This window comes from Vicugna pacos, chromosome 1 (assembly GCF_048564905.1).
Source record: "Vicugna pacos chromosome 1, VicPac4, whole genome shotgun sequence".
Classification (NCBI taxonomy): domain Eukaryota; kingdom Metazoa; phylum Chordata; class Mammalia; order Artiodactyla; family Camelidae; genus Vicugna; species Vicugna pacos.
In genome coordinates, this window is record NC_132987.1 from 81,739,007 (window position 1) to 81,757,917 (window position 18,911).

Consider the following 18,911-nt stretch of genomic DNA (forward strand, 5'->3'; position numbering starts at 1 on the left):
TTCTCTCATCCTTCTCATTAATTATAATTTCTTATGTCCCTGGCATTGTTGCTAAACATGTTATCTGTATTATCACTTACTTCTCACTGAGAACCTATGAGCTATGAACTAAGTCATCTTAGAAATGAGGCCCCTGAGCTCTAGTTAGTAAGTGATGGGGGCAGGACACAAGTCCCTTGAACCTAAAGAACATTTCCCTAATCACTCTGCTTAGAGGAGTTGCCAAGTGGAGATGTGGAGACCACATGCCCAAACACACAGAGGCTGGAAAGAGGACCACATGTTCATGAATCACTAAGAAGTTTAGTACAGGTTGTGAGAACAGGGAAGAGGGAAGAGGTGCGGTGGTTAAAAGCCCAGGCTTTAGAGAGATAGCTGGTACCACTCCATCTGAATGCCATCTCTGCTACCTGCAAACCCTGTGATCTTGGGGAAGTTATTTCCTCCCAGCCTCAGTCTCCTCATCTGGACTCTGCTGTGTTAGCTATTCATATTATTACCATATTTCTTGGATCACAAATGGGCAAGTTTTTTTGTTTGATTTCTCTAAAAATCAACTATGTCAAATAATCAATATAAAATAATCTTTTCAGCAGAAAGGCAGAGGAGTAACATGCAACCCAATTGTTTTGTCTCAAGTATAGGAAACTAGTCTGCCCAGAAGGTGTTTGTTCATTAACACATTTGAGTTCCTTGCGTTTGTAGCATTATATGCAATTGAATTTTCACTGAAATATGGATCTCTAATTGTCACTTAAATGTCTTCAAAAAAGATTTTACTACAAAGCAGCTTGAGCATGCAGAAGATTGTCTGTCACATCCAGGTAATGCAATTAGAGACAGAAGACATTGCCAGTGTTTGAAAATAAATCATAAGACTTTTAAAGGCAGTGAAGCATTGCATGGCTGATTTGTGCACCATGAGGACTATCTCTGGGGCACCAACATCTGCCTGACAAATGCTTCTACTAGGTTTTCAAGAGAAGTTATTAAACTTCCAACAACATGTAATTCAATTAAAGAAAAAAAAAGAACTATAAATCAACAAGAAGCAAATGCAAACAGAACACCTCAAAATGACAATGTCTATCTCTAAAGAAATTGTGAGTGTGTCTTATGAAAGGCAGTGCGTCAGGATGAAACTACACAATTTCCAATACCCTGAAGAAAATCAGAAGAATCTTTAGATTCTGATTGTAAGGAAAACTTGGGTTCAAGTTTGATTGTCAATGGCAGAGAGTACCGCTCAGCGGTAGAGCTCATGCTTAGCCTGCACAAGGTCCTGGGTTCAATCCCCAGTGCTTCCTTTAAAAACTAAATGAATAAATAAACCTAATTACCTACCCCTCCAAATTTTTTTAATTATAATTTTTTTAAATTAAAAATTAAAAAATTTTAAGTTTGTCATATTAAAGAAAGACCATCTTTGGTATTACATTGATTAATATAAACTATTGTTAACTCGTGAAACAAATGTTTGTTTTGTACCCACCTCCAAGTCTCTCATGAGATTAGTTTCATGTCTTACAACAGATGGCAGCTTGGAGACAAAGTAATATGTTATCGTCATTATGAGTATGTAGAGGTATATTAGTTTCCTTATTGATGTTGTAACAAACTACCACAAAATTAGTGACTTAAAAACAACACAAATTTATTATCTTACAATTCTAGAGGTCATAAGACCAGAATAGTTCTTACAGGGCTAAAATCAAGCTGTCAGTAGGGGCTGCCTTCTTTCTGGAGATTCTAGGGGAGAATCCATTCCTTGCTTTTCCAGCCTCTGGAGGCCACTTGCATTCCTGGGCCTGTGGCCACTTTCCAGCTTCAAAGCCAGCAATTTTATAACTTCAATCTCTGCTTCAATTGTGTGCACCCTTCTCTGGCTCTCCTGCCTCCCTTTGTCCCCTGTAGGGACTTAAGTGATTACCTTGGGCCCATCTTAGAATAATCACCCCATCTTAGAAACTTAACTTGACCCTAAGATCCTGAACCACATCGGCAAAATCTCTTTTGCTATGTACTATGTACAGCAACATTGCCACAGGTTCTGGGGATTAGGACGTGGACATCTTTGGGGGTCTGTGACCTGCCTAACACAAGAGGCAAGCTGGAGGTAAACTGCAGAGGACTTTACAATATTAGGCGTTTGGAGTTTACATCATAAACAGCAGAATATCAATTAAGGCTGTTACCTACTTCCTAAGTCCTTATTTTCATTACCCACTGATGTCTTTTCCATCACCAATTCTCTGATTTAAGTTTATATTCAGTTTCTGATCTCACAGCCCATGTATTTTTCCTACTGCTGTGCTCTGCATGGATAGGTCTTTATCTCTCCGCTCCCTTTTAATTAGCCATATGAAAAGCTGTGTTTTCAAAGGGAGAATCTACCCTCTTAAAAAGCCTCCCTCAAATCAAAATTTATCAGATTTGGACATGTAAATACTCATATTCCTTTTCAAATTGTACTTTGTAAAACTTAGAAATCTACAAATGTGGCACAGAGTCAATTTGTTTAGGGAAAGCAGCTCCATGTTTAAATGAAAGGGTCAAACCACAACATCAGACCCACACTCAGAGACACAGAAGACCACATCCTGAGGACTGTGGCCATGATTCTGGTTAATTTTACCAGTCTAATTTTAAAATCACTTCAGAAACCTCTATGGAGGCTGAGGGTAACTCTTACCACTGTTAACAACATAAGTGATCAATGGACAACTTTTGTATTTTTCATTTTCTTCAAAAATAAAGGAAGGAAATGGAAAACAAAAATCTATGTGTATGAAATTTTAAAGTTTCCAATTTAAACATAAAAGCCAGGAAATGCAAGTTAAGTATCTCAAGGGAACATTAGCCTGTTCATATTTCATGTACTTCATTTTAAGGTATAACACTTAACAGTATAATTAGCAATCAAAAATATTTTATCTGTGCACTGTGGGTGTTTGATGTTATTATGAGATCCTTGATTTTTGCATTTCCTGACTTCTGTATTTAAACGTAAAACCTTAATGCTGCATTATTGTTGTGTCTTACATTAGTTATTGATGGCTTGTAAATGAAATAGATGCCCCAGCAGGTCTTTTCTACCTCCAACTTCCGCAGATAATTTCTGCAGACACACATTTTATGAACCAATATTACAGAAGCTCTATAAAAACCGTAATGGAAAACAACACAATTCTAGCTGAAATGTATGGGGGTTCTAAAAGGTTTTTCACTTTGTAACAATTATGTTGAATCTCTTTGAAAGGTTGTTACTTCTTTTGCTTCTTTATGTCATCACATCAATTTTATCTTTCGCTGAAAACATATTAAAAAAAATTAAAGCTCCACAGCAATTTCCAACCTATGAAGGGCTTACATGCAGCCTCGTAAGACCTGCATTATATTATTTTCTCTAAAAAATCACCAAGACCCCCTGGAAAAGGACAGAGTGAGCCAGCACTTAAGAGTATGCTAATTGTAAAAATCATTTCTTTGATATTTATGGTTTTCTATTGACACATTTCATTGGCAAATGGCAAAGTGATGGCCATTTAAATGCCAAAGATATTTCTAATTAAAAAATTTTACCAGCTCAAATCTCTAGCTTTCAAACATAGTAAGTAGTCTTAGCAAAACAACAATTACAACAAAATACACAGAACAGATGCCATGCATGTGTATGAATCTACCTTCCTGTTTGTAAGGGAAGGAAGATTTCTGCCACATCCACTTGTTCACACACCTGCTCCCCACCTGCCACCCCCAATCAATGGAGAAGAGTAGGTAGCATTCGAAATTCTAAACTAACATTATTTTCCTGTCTCATACCAAGTACTATTGTACTAAAATACTCTCTTATTCCTCAGAGTAAACTGGTGAAAGTCTGGATGTCAGCAATCACTGACTCTGAAATTAGCGATATGATAAAAATGTCTGTCTAATATAAGAGCAACTACTTTTCAGCCAGATCCTGGAATTTTACTGGCACCTGGAGCCCACGGAAGAGCACAGCTGCTTAGCAACGTTCTGGGCTGGTAGCTGACTTTGATATGGTGTTTTAATTTATCAATTCAGTCATCTAAGAAAGAAATGCTAAAGTTTTTGGTGTTATGTGTTCACATTTTCTAGTTCAATTTTGGTCTTAGAAAACTTCAGTTCCAAAATATAATCATAATATATGATACAAATGTATACAAATATCCTTCCCCTCAAATTTGTATTATTTCAGCCTCAGGTAAGAAATTAGAGATATACCAGATGCATGTGTTTGAAGGGCGAGAGATGAAGGTAGCATGTCTATTTCCAGATCTCCAGCAAATGTTTTCCAAAAATTGCTCAATGATTTACCATTCTGAGGTATATAACACCTCAAATATATTTTCCTAAATTATGGTCTATTGTATCTCAAGGGGGAAATCAACACATTTGCATGAGGACACTCAAGAAAATATACAGCTGCTTTTGAAGTTTAAGTTAGTTGTGGGAAGACAGCTATGGTAGCCTCCTTAGAGAAAGATTTCTGAGAGTTTCTATTGTTGCCAAGTTTTTCTTCCTACACAAAACCAGTGGCACGAATCCATGCTAAGCACCTGAGAGAAGATGGATTATTACAAACCAGAAGTCAGCAAACTTTTTCTGTAAAGTGTCAGTAAATATTTCAGTGTTTGCAGGCCCCATATAGTCTCTGTCACATATTCTTCGTGTTTTTGTTTGTTTGCTTGTTTGTTGAGGTTCTTCTTTTCAATAATACTTTAAAAATGTAGAAACCATGCTTAGCTTTGAGCCATAATTTAGCCTGCAGACCGAAGCTTCCCAACTTGTTACAGAGGAAAGAAACTGCCAAATTTAGGTTCCCCACAAGGTTAAGTATGATCTCCTGATACAGAGACCCTCTGCTACCTAACGAAGCCCTCCACCATTCAAAAGTACGACAATCATTTACTGTGTGCACACATCTGCAGTCTGCACTGCGCTCCACGGGGACGGCCACTGCTGTGCCGCATGACAGTGAACTGGTGCGGGGAGCAGGGCACGGGCTCAGCTGGAACTAAGAATCAACTTCCTCAAACTGCACAGCGGCTTGCACAGAGCTGGTGAGAACTTTCAGGCTGTTCATTCCTCTCCAGGGGACTTGTCCATGAAGTTGCTTGAATTTCCTCCAGCACGATGACTATGTTCTAAGAGTAAGTGCCCCAAGAGAACTAAGCAGAAGCCACATCACTTTTTACAACTAGCTTCAATACATCATCTCTGTTGTAGTCACAAGTTCACCCAGAATCAAGAGGAAGGAATATTAACACCCATCTCCTGACCGGAGGAGCGTCCAAGAAGGGAATGTGGGACAGGAGACATGATTGTGGCCCTTTTCGGAAACTACTGTCTCACAATACCCAAGCAAATTTTTCCAAAATATATACTTGCTCCTTGGCATCTGCAGATTAAGTTTCCTCTCCTTGCCCCTAGTGTGAAACAAGTTTGGACAGAGTTAAGTGAATTGAATACACCTTTAGTCTAGATTAGAGAAGCCTTTGAAGTACTTCAAAAAACTTTCTGCAAGTCTAATGTATTTAGGAGCAGCACTTAAGTTTGGAAAGCAGACTCCATAAGATTTTTTCTCTCACACACACACACACACGAACACACAAATCACAGGTCAGCTCTTGTGTAAAACAAGTTAAGGAAGTCAAAATAGATCAGCACACAAAAGAGAAGCATGTATGAAATGGATCCTTTCCCCTTCTGGATGGCTTCCTAAGGAGACTAAAAATTTCCTTCATCTGCAACTTAAAAAGGACATGGGGTCCCTTTCTGACTTTTTTTTCCCCTTGGGAATCTAGGATATCACTGTGCTTACAGGTTCATTATTTGAGACGCTTTTCAATTTTAGCAGCTTAAGCCAACATTTAAATTGCTTCACTTTGCATCAGTCCAATAATCTCTTACATGTTGGGGTATTGATCTAGGCACAAGGCTGTAAGTGACCAGTTAAGCAGTGTGTGGCAAGGAAAAGATGGCTGTGGAGGGTACCTCTGCCCATTTCAGTGATCAATTTACACCACCACAACTTTATCAGTTGTTAGGAAATCTATATCCATCATGAACACCCACAGCAGCAAACCATGCACTTCTTGTCTGTTGAACTTTGATTTCATTTTCTCCTGCTCAAAGGGGAGCTGACAGGCTTAATGGAAACACTCACATCGTGTCGAACTGTTAGGGTAATGCAAACACCTTAAAAACCTGTGGTTTGCTCTAAATACCAGATCAAGACAGACTTGACTGAATTAAAACCTTCAGGACTTGTTTTTACAGATTTTAAAACATAAATCCCCTATTCTCAGTAGATTTTGAGAACATAAATTGTGGTTACACACTAATGTAATATTTCCATTGATAATAAGATAGCACTAACAAATTTTCTAAATTAGAGGAACTCAAGAGTAGAAATCAGACTGGGGATAGAAACTGGGAACCTCTTCGAATCTACTTAGAATAGAAAGTAAACTGTCCTTCTATTGTGTATTTATTGCTAGGGCTTAAATTATCTTTGTTGGAAAATCACAAGGTTTTCATATAGATGGTAAATATATTTATTTGGGCTGGCTTGGGAAAGTCTCATGGAGACTTTTGGGAATTAAATTCCCCACCTCCATCAAGTCATGCCTTGGCATTGCAGGGGAGGAAAAATAATCTTTCTACTACACTTGTAAGTTCTCAGTGGAACCCCTATAACAAAAGACCAATGAAACAGAGAAAAACAAACAAGCTGATTAACATTTATAACTCATGAATACATAGGAGATCCCCCAGAGGAAAAATATAAATAACTCCTAGAGGTGGCTCAGAATTCAGGCTTAAATACCATCTTAATAGGTGAAAAAGAGAGGAGACGCAGGCCTCGGAGGGGACAGTGAATGATGCTTAACAAAGATGAATGGGCCCTTAGCAGAACAGATTAGAGGTACGACAAAGTTTGTCTGGGTGTGGTGTCAGCCTCTAGTCCTTTCTTCTGTGAGAGTCAGTCCTCCTTGAATGATGAAATCTTCCCACCCCCAGGAGGGGATTGAGTTCCTTTTAGAGAATCTGTCTTTGAGCAATTAAGGGGAAATCAGAAAAAGCTTTTCCCTGAATTTGCTGTTTTTTAAGTACCTACAACTCAAAATAATCAATATACCAAAGCAGAATATTTGGGGGAGGCATGTCCTGAACTTCTGTGGTCATATTTTGGGCTAGCATATCCTGCCACCCTTCAGCATTAACTCTGAAAACTGATAAACTTGCCAATATAACAAGTGTGTGACAAATTATATATCCTTTTTGCCTGATTTATAAGCATTCCTTCAGAGGCCTTCCTCAAGTCCAAATCGCATTTACACTTTTTCAATATCCAATATGCTATCAATGCTACCATCATCACACAGTGCAAATAATTCTCAATAATTCTTGCTTCAGTCAACATTAGAAAACCATGACATTCAAGATCTTGTCTGAGAATACAATCATTAACTTTCTGTTGTATTATCTAAAGACCTGGCAAGAAAAATGCTATTAAAAGTGACCACCACCAAAGAATATGCCATCCATCTGATTCTCAGTTAATACATTAAACTAGGTCCTATCTTTGGATCAAGTTATAGAACCAGAAAGCTATATAAATGGACCACATTAACCTAGACCCACGCAGAATCACCTTCCCTGAGTTATGTCTCAATATTCAGCCCTAAATTTATACCTAGGGCCAAATGAGAAAGAAACATGAAGCATGCTGCCGTTGTACTATAAAATCAAAGTAAAATTACTGCCTTTTAGATTATTCAGAGCCTTCTACATTGACACTTTTTGAGTAAGAAAGATTTGTTTGCTTTTTGATGTGGCTTGAGGTTATTTGTACATGACAAGGACATGGTTTAATCTAGAACTTGTATTCATTTAAGGTAGTTTGGAGGAGTCTGATGGACAGTAAAAGGACCTAAAGACCCCCATTAAGAAATAATAAATTTCTTTTAGAGTTTAGAACCTAGAACCCCTGAGTCAAGATGTGTGCATCATTTTTGTCTCTGGAAAATTCACTAAGTTAATTGTAAAGAAATAAAATAAAATAAAATAAAATAAAATAAAATAAAATAAAATAACTGAAATGGAGTAGCAGCAATCTCTCCTTTCCAGGGCACATAAAATTCATTTTTAGGGACCAGTCTTCCTCCTTTACCTAAGTACCTGCCTGGGCCATTTGGGCATTTGAGTGGGCAGCCTATGTCCACAAGGAAAGAATCACAAAGGGAAAAGAGTACAACAAAAATGATGGGGAAAAGGAGCCACTGCCCAGGAAAGTAAGCTTGAAAAGAGAGCTGAGGGTAGAGACTGGCATTTCAAACCCCAAGACAAGAGTAAGACTTGGAGGCAAAAACACGAACACTAATTAAAAGTCAAGTTCCCAACAAGTTTCTACTATATAGCACAGGGAACTATATGCAATATCTTGCAGTAGTCTATAATGAAGAAGAATATGAAAAGGGATATATGTGTATGTATGTATGAAACTAAAACACTATGCTGTGCACCAGAAATTGATGCAACATTGTAAACTGACTATACTGCAATAAAAAAAATTTTTTTAAGTCAAGCTCCCACCTCTTTTTATCATCATCTGGCACCCAGAAAGCTATTGCTTGGACAAAAAAATCAATTCTCTTCTTTAAAGGATTTCTTGAACCTCAGAAAAAAAAGTCTCAATTTCTGATATTTGTAAATAGTTGTATCAGTCACATACCTGCCCAATCGCTCTAAAATAAAATAAGCCTATCAGAAGCCCCAACTGTGCACTGAACCATGATGTACCTTACATTGTTTTATTTTTAAATATGATTAGGCAGCAAAGCATAACAAGACCTTTGAGACAAGCCTGCAACATGAAATAAAGAAACTCATGTTGAACAGGAAAAGGTTATTCTAGAGAAAACTAACATAATTTAGAGAATAGAAGAGAACATTAAAATAATAGAAATAACATCCTCAAAAATGAATTAGTACATATAGAAATAAAGATGATAGGTACATAGATAAACATGAAGGCTGATAGATACATTGTTAAGGGGAGGAATCCAATAATATCTTTTGAAATTTAAAAACAAATAGCTTATAAAAGTTAATAAAAATAATTAAAAGATAAAATTTTTAAATATTACCAAAAAAAGTAGAAAAAGAAGACAGAAAATTAGAAAATATAAAAGATATCAAGTGTATATCAATGTATCATCCAAGAATTCAAACATCTAATCAGCTAGATTTCAGATGCTCAAACCAGAGTGGACAGAGATAAGAAAATCATCAAAGGGAAAAAATGAGTGAGAATTTCTCAGAACTGAAGGACATGATTTCAGGGTGAACACAGCAGACTAAGTGCTCGACATAATGAATGGATATATATCCATATCTAACATTTTATTGTGAAATTTTGAAGTGCCAAAGATAAAGAGAAAATTCAAAAAGCTTCAGGGAGGATTAAAATTTACCTGTAAATAAAAGAAAATGACCAGCAGAAGATTTATCATCAATACCGCATGCTAGAAAATGACACACTAATGCCTTCAAAATATGACAGAACATAATTCTAAACCCAGATGCAAGTGCCAGGATTACAGCTTTAAGTCAAGGTTGTTAGAGTAGGAAAACCAGCTGGTAATTGAGGAGGTGATGTCTGAGAAAGGCGGCCAAGAAAGAATATCTAACAAAACAGTTTTCAAGCAAGATTTCCAAACCCCAAACAAGAGTAAGATTTCGGGTCTTAAATTTTTTTTAAATGATGAACAAGATACAAAAGAAAACTGAAAAATGAGAGCAGGGCATTTTGATGTACAGAAGACTGACCCACTTTTCCATATACTATTCTTATAAAGTCAGAATAATGTGAAAACATATACTAGCTATCAAAATTTTAAATTAATCTACAGGCAAAAAGAAAATATGTTACAAAATAGGATATGTTTTCAAGAACTTTGATGATGTCAGAAGTTGGTAGATGTAGGGAGGTGGGCATTGGTGCTAATATTCGCATAAAGCGAGGTGTCAAGAGATTCAGCTCACAGATAATGTGCAAGAAAAAATGATGCAAATACATAAATTAAAATTAGAAAAGTAGCCAGTAGAAAATTGAAAAATAATAATTTAATTCAACGGAAGGATGGAGGAAATATTGGAGGAGCTAAATCCTTGCACTCATGGCAGAAAATAAATAGAGGATGTCAAAAAATAATTTATCAAGAAATAACAGTATAATCATATTATTTAGAAATGCTAAGATGACAACTTGGACAAACAGCTGAAAGAATTAAAAAAGAATACTTCTGGAGGAGACTAAGTTTTGCTTTCATTATAAATAATTCTGTGTAACTTTATTTTTAAATAGACATATATTTCTTTAATAACTAAAAAATATAAGATTAATTAAATACTTATAACTACCAAAATGTAACAATAAAGGTACTAATACTTAATATACTAACCTCATAAATATTATGGTTTCAATTTGTCTCTCATATAGCCATTTACTTCTGAAGCCTAGCTTTGAGACGTACACACTATTTTTTAGGTATCATTTTATCCAATTTATTTCTAAAGTGTCTAGGATGACACAAACAACATCTTAGGTCCTGAAACTGCTGATCTAAAATAAGTTTCCAACATAAATGTATTTTTCTTCAAGAACTTAACAAACTATTTCAGAGATTATAAAAATTTAGTTTTTAAATAAATTTATTTATTTTTTAAAGAAATACCTACAATGAAAGAATGAGAAATACAAGTGTATCAATAGAATTATAGAATGAGGAGTAACTCATTGGGTAGTTCCTTGAGGAGAAGTTCTCGAATTTGGATACAACAGAATTGGCAGTATTTGAAAAAATATATATATATACCCTATTAAACCAAATCCCTGGGATCCACCACCCAGGCACAGAGATTTCAAAAATAGCATCCGAGTGAATTTAAAGGGTCACCAAAGTTGAGAACCCACTGGTCTAAAAAGAGGGGCTATTTCTTTCTCCAAAAGGAATCCCTTCCCAGCATTTCTGGTTTAATTTATGTTTCTTTGGAAGCAAGAGAAAAATCAGTCAAGAAATGGAGAAAACGGGAAGACATATGATAATTCTTCTGTAAGAATTAAAATGTAACAATTACCATAGACACCTCTGGTTCAAAGGAGTCTACGAGTCAAGTCCAGAATGGGATCAGGAAACAGTGACAAGAGACTCAGAAGCTGAGGTTGACATTTCTGAGAACTGAACAGGAACAGGAAAGAAATTTCATGATCTAATCAGGCAATATTGCTTGTGGCTATGGCCATGTTATAAGTGTGTGTTCATAGCCCTGTTTGCTGTTAACAATAAATCATGCTTGCAAATAAAATGAATATTAATCAATTTATATGAATAGTATAATTTAAATATACCCCAAGAATAATGTCCTAAGAAATAACAAGTTTAAGAAGCAAAATAAGTCCTTACATTGGCAATTTTGGCACATGATCCTGTGTAGTGAGTGATATTAACTTTGCCAGGATTAACATTACCTGAACATAATCCAGTATTCTTTTCTGGTATTTACCAGTGTTTGACTATGCACTCTGGGCTACAGTGCTTTGTAAATGCTACTAAACTTAATATTTTATTTGTATCTGTAATGATTTGCTTAGAAATTCATAAAGACTATGAAGAATGTTGGAAATATTTTAAGAATCATTTATGATTTGTAGAATTCCCCAGAATTCCAATTTTCTCATTGGCAAATCTCAAAGATTAATATCTGTCAGGAATTTGGGAACATTAAACATTTCCTTTACATTAAAAGTATAAAGTGATGAGTGCTTTAAAAAAAATTGAAAGTCTTCACACTTTTTTTCAAGTGAGGAAGGCTTCTTAACTAATGAGAACTATGGACTTCTGGGAGAAGAAGTGTGTGTGTGTGTTTGTGTGTGTGTTGGGGAGAGGGGTAGTACTGATAGGGCATTGGCATCGGATCAGCAAGAAAATGACTGAACAATTTTGAGGACTGTTGAGAAAGGCCAACAGGGATGCAGTCACTAATGAAGAAACTGAGACAAGAAAGCATCAATTCATGCCCCTGCATTCACAGAGCGAAAAGAATACATGTAGCAACCATCATCTCTCGAGCCCTTCATTCAGTCAGCTTTTCTTTCTTCATTATTTCTAATATAGAATAATTTCCAGTTCAAAACTTGCAACAAGTGTTCCAGCAAGACTCCCTTTATTGGATAAGAAGGAGATGACCACACTGATAGCAGAAAAATACCCATCCGTCCTTTGATGATGCTCTCTCTTCTCTGTTGAATTTGCAATTACCTTTTAATTAAAATTTTAAAGAAATCTGAGATACAGAATAAGAGTAAAGATACTTAATATTTAATATTAAAAACTCTAGGACAGAAAAGGGTTGGTGAGTTTTATTTGCTTTTCTCAAATATTGACAATAGTATAACCTACTATGTTTATCTTGTCCATCAAGAATCTGAGAGCTAAGTACTACAATTAGTCACAGTAAGCAACATTAGGTGTTTATTTAGCCTAATTGTTTTATTCTCTTTTTCAGTATTTGTATTTTAATAGTTCTGCTTCAAAATATTTCTGTGTTTTGTGGTAAGCCACCTCACTAGAGTACCAAGGAGCAGAAGAGAACACACATTTATTGAAAACATGTAAGGTTGCACACAGTTTTCATACTTTACTTAATATTAACAGTAACCCTATGAGGTTTGTATTGTCATTCCCATTTTACAGATGAGAAAACAGATCCAGATGGGTTTAATGGATTCACAAAGCAAATTAGAGCTAATTATCTCTGACTCCAAAGCTAGAATTTAAACCTAGATGTTTCTTACTACAAAGCCCATATTTTTCCTATTGTACCATAGCACCATTTTCCTTTCCACACGAATTGCAGTTACTGTCAAAGAATTGATGAAGGATGTCTTACCTGGTTGTGATTATGGTATTATTAGAGTAGATAAGTATTCCTCTCTCTCTCTCTCTCTCTCTATCTCTCTCTCTCTCTCTCTCTCTCACACACACACACACACATATACACACCCACCCACATACATACACACCCCTAAACTCTAAAAGATGCATGAGCAAGACAAGGTACAGGAAAAGCAAAACATTCACACCACTGGTAGTGAGCCCCTGCTTGACTCCTGCTACAATGACATTTTAGTTCACTTGTCTATCAACTAGGAAAACTGCATAAGGTCCAGGTGACCATGCAATGCAGAGATAAGGTGAGGGTCCTCCCCACCTAAACCTTCTAAAATCAGAGCTGGAAAAGTAGAGAATGAGGCAAGATCAAAGTTCCCCTAAATTCCGTCATACAAGAAGACTAAAATCTTTTTAAATTTTCTTTACAATGTGGTAGATCTACCTAAAAAGAACAAAGATAGGAAAATTAATCGCTCTATCTCTATACTGTCAAAACTGGATGGGAATATTAAAATTTGTGAAGGGGCAATCAGAATGGGTGACTGTGCAAAATTAAACTGTAAATTTAAAAATCTGAAATATTATAAGTGGGTAAGGGACTGTAAAATATAAATTTTCTACAAATGAAACTTCTCCAGATTCTGACTATTATGGTCTGTTTCTGGGGAAAAAAGGAAACCACATTCACATAGCTTCAATTATCTTTCACATTACTGGAAAGATACTGTAAGGTAGATATTAGAGCAACTTGCTAACTATGAAATGATACCATCAAAGCAAATGCTATTAAACAAAATGAAACGTTATAAACTATTGTAATTAGAGAAGAACAATTTAAATAATCCATAAACGTTTTTTAAAACGATAAAACTATTCTTATAGGATTTACAGCTCCATTTGCTCCTTCCCCCCCAGCTGATAAATTCATCCAGCTACTTATTTATTTATTAAAGTGCTTTAATCATGGGAACTGATCCATCATCACATTTCATTAAAGGCAGTCTTGAGCTGAGCACAACAGAAGAAGGTCATGATTGTGCTTCAGAGCTTCCCTACAATTAGACACTCACTAAAATGAAATGACCCCATCAGTGATTAAATAGGTTTTTATAATTAAATAGGCTTTACTTAAACTAGTAAAACTGACAGACAAAAATACGTTCTTCTGCTTTATTCAGCATAAGCAAGTCCCTGTTTGCATCCTGGATTTTTCATCTATTTTTAAACATTTTTAAAACTTGTGATCAGTTTTTCCTATATGCAAAGCAATTATATATTTTTAAAGTACCGTATAAGGAAGGACCCATTCATTTGCAAGTGAAGAAGGGGGCCACACTAAGTTCAAGTGAATTGGTCAAGGTTCAATCATAATAATAATTTATGAATGGATGTTTTTAAATTCCAGAACTCTACCAAAGAGTTTAAAAGAAAGCATTGTGTGAAATAAGGCTATTGTATTATTCCTCTAAATGCATGATGTCTCAGAACCAAGAAGTCAAAGATGGCCAAAAGGTGTGAAAATATGAGGAGTTGAAGGACTAATAACCAAAAAATCTTTTAGCAACTACAAAGACCAGAACTAAAATACAGTTCCCTCCATGCAGCCATGGTCTGGTTCACGAGCCACACACTCGCACAGCCTCCATTTTTATTACTCATTAGAAAGCTTTTAATCCAATTTATAGAACACATTACCTATAACTTACACAGCTCTACTATCAGTGTTGTCAGCTTGCACACACGACCAGAGATTATTTTTTTGAAATTATTCTTATCGCCAGAAGTAATGAAAAAAGTAGTATACAATAAAAGATCTCAAAGAAATAAGCAATGAAAGCTGCGCTCACCCATCTAGATATGGACTCTGTGTTTCAGTATGTTTCTCATTACATATCTCAGAGAAGCCTTGTTGATGATATCCGGTAAGGAAAACATCCTCTTAATTGATTCAACCCCCAAACCAGCCCCAATTCTTCTGTTAGCAATTACAGCCAACAAAAAGCTATGTAAACTATTGACAAGGAGTGCCATCAATCCACTAATCCAGACACTGTTCAGTAAATCTTTTGTGCAGATTAAAACAAGCACAGAAATGAGAAAGTCAAGGGAAAAAATGAAGAATAAGAAAAAGCAACTGAAAGTTTTTTTTTAGATCATTCAATCATTTGTCCTATGAAGGTTTATTAGTGTCTATTTTGTACTAGGCACAGGCTACATGCCAAAGACACTGTGGAGAAGCAAGCAGGCATGGCCTCTGCTCTGGTGGGGGTTACCACTAAATGCCAGAGAAATATTCTTTAATTCCACTCAATCACTTTTGAAACTAGTAATGGAGAACAAAATATAATGAAGGCAAAATTTCACTCCTCTTTCTTCTCCTTTCTTGCTAGTCATCAGACACTGAGAGTCTGAATCCAGTGGTTAGTGACCTCTGGCAAGTTACTTGACTTCTACGTGCCCATGTTCTCACAATAAAATGGGAGGAATAATTGCACTTATCTTAAAGGGTTATTGTTTTACCTACCTTAAAGATTAAATGAGCTAATCAACATAAAATACGATGTAGGACACTGTGTGGCGCATGGTAGGACTTAATAAATGTTAGAAATTTGCTGTTATAACAGTTCTTATGATTTTTATTACAATTTCTCTGACATATCCTTAAGTAGTTAAGGCAAAATTCACAAAAGATAGTGACTACCTCGATGCTACGAAGCCCTGGTAAGTAAAGAGCTAGCTCATTAACAGAACCCTTGTATCAGGGGCCTCAGTATGTGCAGGGTAAGGCAAGTTTTACCCACCATACAACTGGGAAGATCTGCTCTGGATAACCAGTGGCACACAACAGCCAAGGGCTATTTGCCTAGGGGGGGTGAGAGCCACTTTCAGTGGGGAAAAGTAACTCATTATTAGAAGTAAGAGAGCTGGGCCCACAAATCTGGTGCAAGGCTACAGGGCCAGAGTGAGGATGGTGAAGAGATGCGGAGCACTGCAAAAATCTCCCTCAAATGCCTATTCAGTCAGCTCCTGGGCTCTTTCTCCAGGCTTAGAATGGGATAAACTAGAAGAGGGAGTAAAAAGTAAATTTTCTCCCCCTAGTTGGATCTCCACGAGCAAGTTCAAAGTGTCAGCAACATGAATGTCAGCGGATCCCCCCAAGACACGGGTGGGCACTGCGGGCAGCAGAGGGACCCTTTGCAGGCTTGACTGGTCCAGGGGCAGCTTTTGGTTCTAGAGCCCACAGGAGCCCCTCCACGGCAAGCCAGCGCTGAGCAGGGCACCCACAGCAGGTACCGGGGGTGACCAAGGGCACTGGTTCCCAGAGGTCATGTGAAACTTCCTCCTCTGAAACCCAGTGCATTTGGGTGAAGAATCTGAGCATTTCTAGACTTTCTGCAAAACAGGCATTAGTTTATCCCCACAGAAATACCAATTTGTGTCTGTTACTTTAACGCTGTTGTTACCCCTCAATTTATGTGGTTTAGGATATTCTAATTCTATTGCTCTTTAAAAAGCACTTTAGAATTTTTTTAATGGGTAAACGTTTTTAAAATGTATTATTAAAGTGTTTCAATTCCTACTTAGAGTTTGGAAGCAGCAATATTTTTCTTGCTTATGTTCAATGGAGAATATACCTTACTTCCTTTCCTGGGAAATAAAAAGTGCTTTGTGTTATTTTTACAGAAGATAAGCTTTACTGTCATGAAGCAATTCCCCATCCTGCATCATTTTTGGCACACTGATAATACTACTTTTAATTGGGGTTGTGGTTTAGTAACTATAAGCACAAAAGATACTGTTTTCTAATATTTGTCTCCAGGGTGATTTAAATTAATCCAGGAGATAGACTCCATCCTTGAGCAAGAGATAACTTCCAGGCTGAGGGAAGCTTGAAAGTTAAAAATTAGACATGCTTAGCTCAATCCCTGCCTAGCTTTTTGTCTCCTGCTAAGCTGAATGATTTTTAAGTAAGTGAATTTTTAACAGACACACTAAAACATGGTTCCCAGTGCATTCTCCTTCAAAAAAGTTCATATATTTGAGAACTAACTACTTATTCCGATAAAGTGGTTGTTACTCAAATCTTTATTAGAATTGATTTTGGAAAATATTTTAGAGCAAGTTTACAAACTATGCAAAACACCAGACTCATCAATATAAATTATATGATCTATCCTGATCTTCAGTTTAACAATCAGATTTAGTTCAGAATCCCTTCTGACCACTAAAGAAGAATGGGAACTCCCTAAGTAAGAATATTTTCACTTAAGTTTTTCAGAAGGAAATTCCCTGAAGGACATAACTAATGAGACTTGCAGCAATGTCTTCCGTGATAATAAAATGGTTATAAATGTTTGTAATTTCCTGATGAATTTTAAGAGGTAAGATTCTCATCTGTACAAGCTAGAAATATGCATTACAGAATACATGTAATTTACAAACGTCTATCACAAACATGAGTTTCAGCAAGGCTGAAACAAAAAAAAAATTGTATTTTGGAAGTGGTCATTTTGAAAATTGTGACCAAACAATCCTAAAAATACTTTATACAAGGCTTTTGTAAAATCCTTTTCTGTGATTAAGTTTTGCAGAGTATCTACCAGTAAAAGAAAAAGTCAAACCAGTGACATTCCACTAATTCTACTCTCCTGTTCACAGCCTTCTTGACTTCAGGTTTGGTATATTGGATTTTGCTGGTGGATTGTCTACGCATGGTGTTCTGGGTACAGTCATCATTTTGTATCCACGGATTCTGCATCTGTGAATTCAACCAACCTTGAATTTAAAATATTTGAAAAAAATTCAGAAAGTTCAAAAAAGTAAAACTTTTAATTTGCTGCATGCCAGCAACTATTTACATAACATTTACATTGTACTAGTATTGTAAGTAACCTAGAGATGATTTAAAGTATACAGGAGACTGTGCGTAGGTTATATGTAAATACTGTGCCATCTGATGTATAGAACTTGAACATTCGCAGATTTTGGTAACCAAGGCAGCTCCTGGAACCAATCCTCCATGGTTACCAAGGGACAGCTGTAAGATAGAATTGTTTTTCCTGGGTAGCTTGAGTTAGTTTTTAAGTTTAAAACTTTTCTTTTACTTTTAAAAATCCTCATACAGATAGACCAAGTAGGCTAAAAATCAAGCTGACTATCAAAGTTATATTTTATCAATATATTAGATGAACTTCTCAATCACCCTTAATGAGAAAGTGATGACCTCAAGTGGGACACAATGTATGTACTGACCTATGTCAGTCAGGAAATGAAGAAAGCCGTATTTCTGATGAAAGGCACATTTTCTTAGAAAGAGTTCCAGTCACAAGGAACCTAAATAGGTATTTCTTCAAAAAAGATATATAGATGGCTAATAGGTACATGTAAAGATGACCAACATCACTAATCATCAGGAAAATGCAAATCAAAACCACAGTGATATATAACCTCACAGCTGTTAGAATGTCTATTATCAAAAAAACCAGAGCTGACAAGTACTAGTGAGGATGTAGAGAAATGGGAACTCTTATGCACTGTTGGTGGGAATGTAAATTGGTGTAGCCACTATTGAAAACAGTACGGAGGTTCCTGAAAAAATTAAAAATACAACTACTATGTGACACAGCAATTTCACTTCTGGGTATTTACCCAAGGAAAACAAAAACAGTCATTTGAAAAGATACATGCACCCAGTGTTCATCACAGCATTATTTATGATAGCCAAGACAAGGAAACAACCTAAGTGTCCACCAGTGGATGAATGGATAAAGAAAAGAAACTATGAAATATAGACATATCACATACATACACACACTGGAATATTATTCAGCCATAAAAAAGAAGGAAATCCTGCCATTTGCAATAGCATGGATGAACTTAGAGGGCATTGCATAAAATAAGTCAGACAGAGAATGATAAATACCT

At 36.2% G+C, this 18,911-nt stretch overlaps 1 protein-coding gene across 15 annotated transcripts in view; it reads right to left on the reverse strand.

The window, feature by feature from the left end:
• ZPLD1 (zona pellucida like domain containing 1) overlaps positions 1-18,911 on the reverse strand; it is a 451,025-nt gene that overhangs the window by 76,966 nt on the left and 355,148 nt on the right. The window contains exon 1 of one of the 15 annotated variants that reach the window (XM_072966189.1): positions 1,493-1,534. The exons of the other annotated variants lie outside the window; for them this stretch is intronic. The gene's annotated coding sequence lies outside the window, so the exon portion shown is untranslated. Of the gene's footprint in view, positions 1-1,492; positions 1,535-18,911 lie in introns of those variants that run through there. 15 annotated transcript variants of the gene reach the window in all.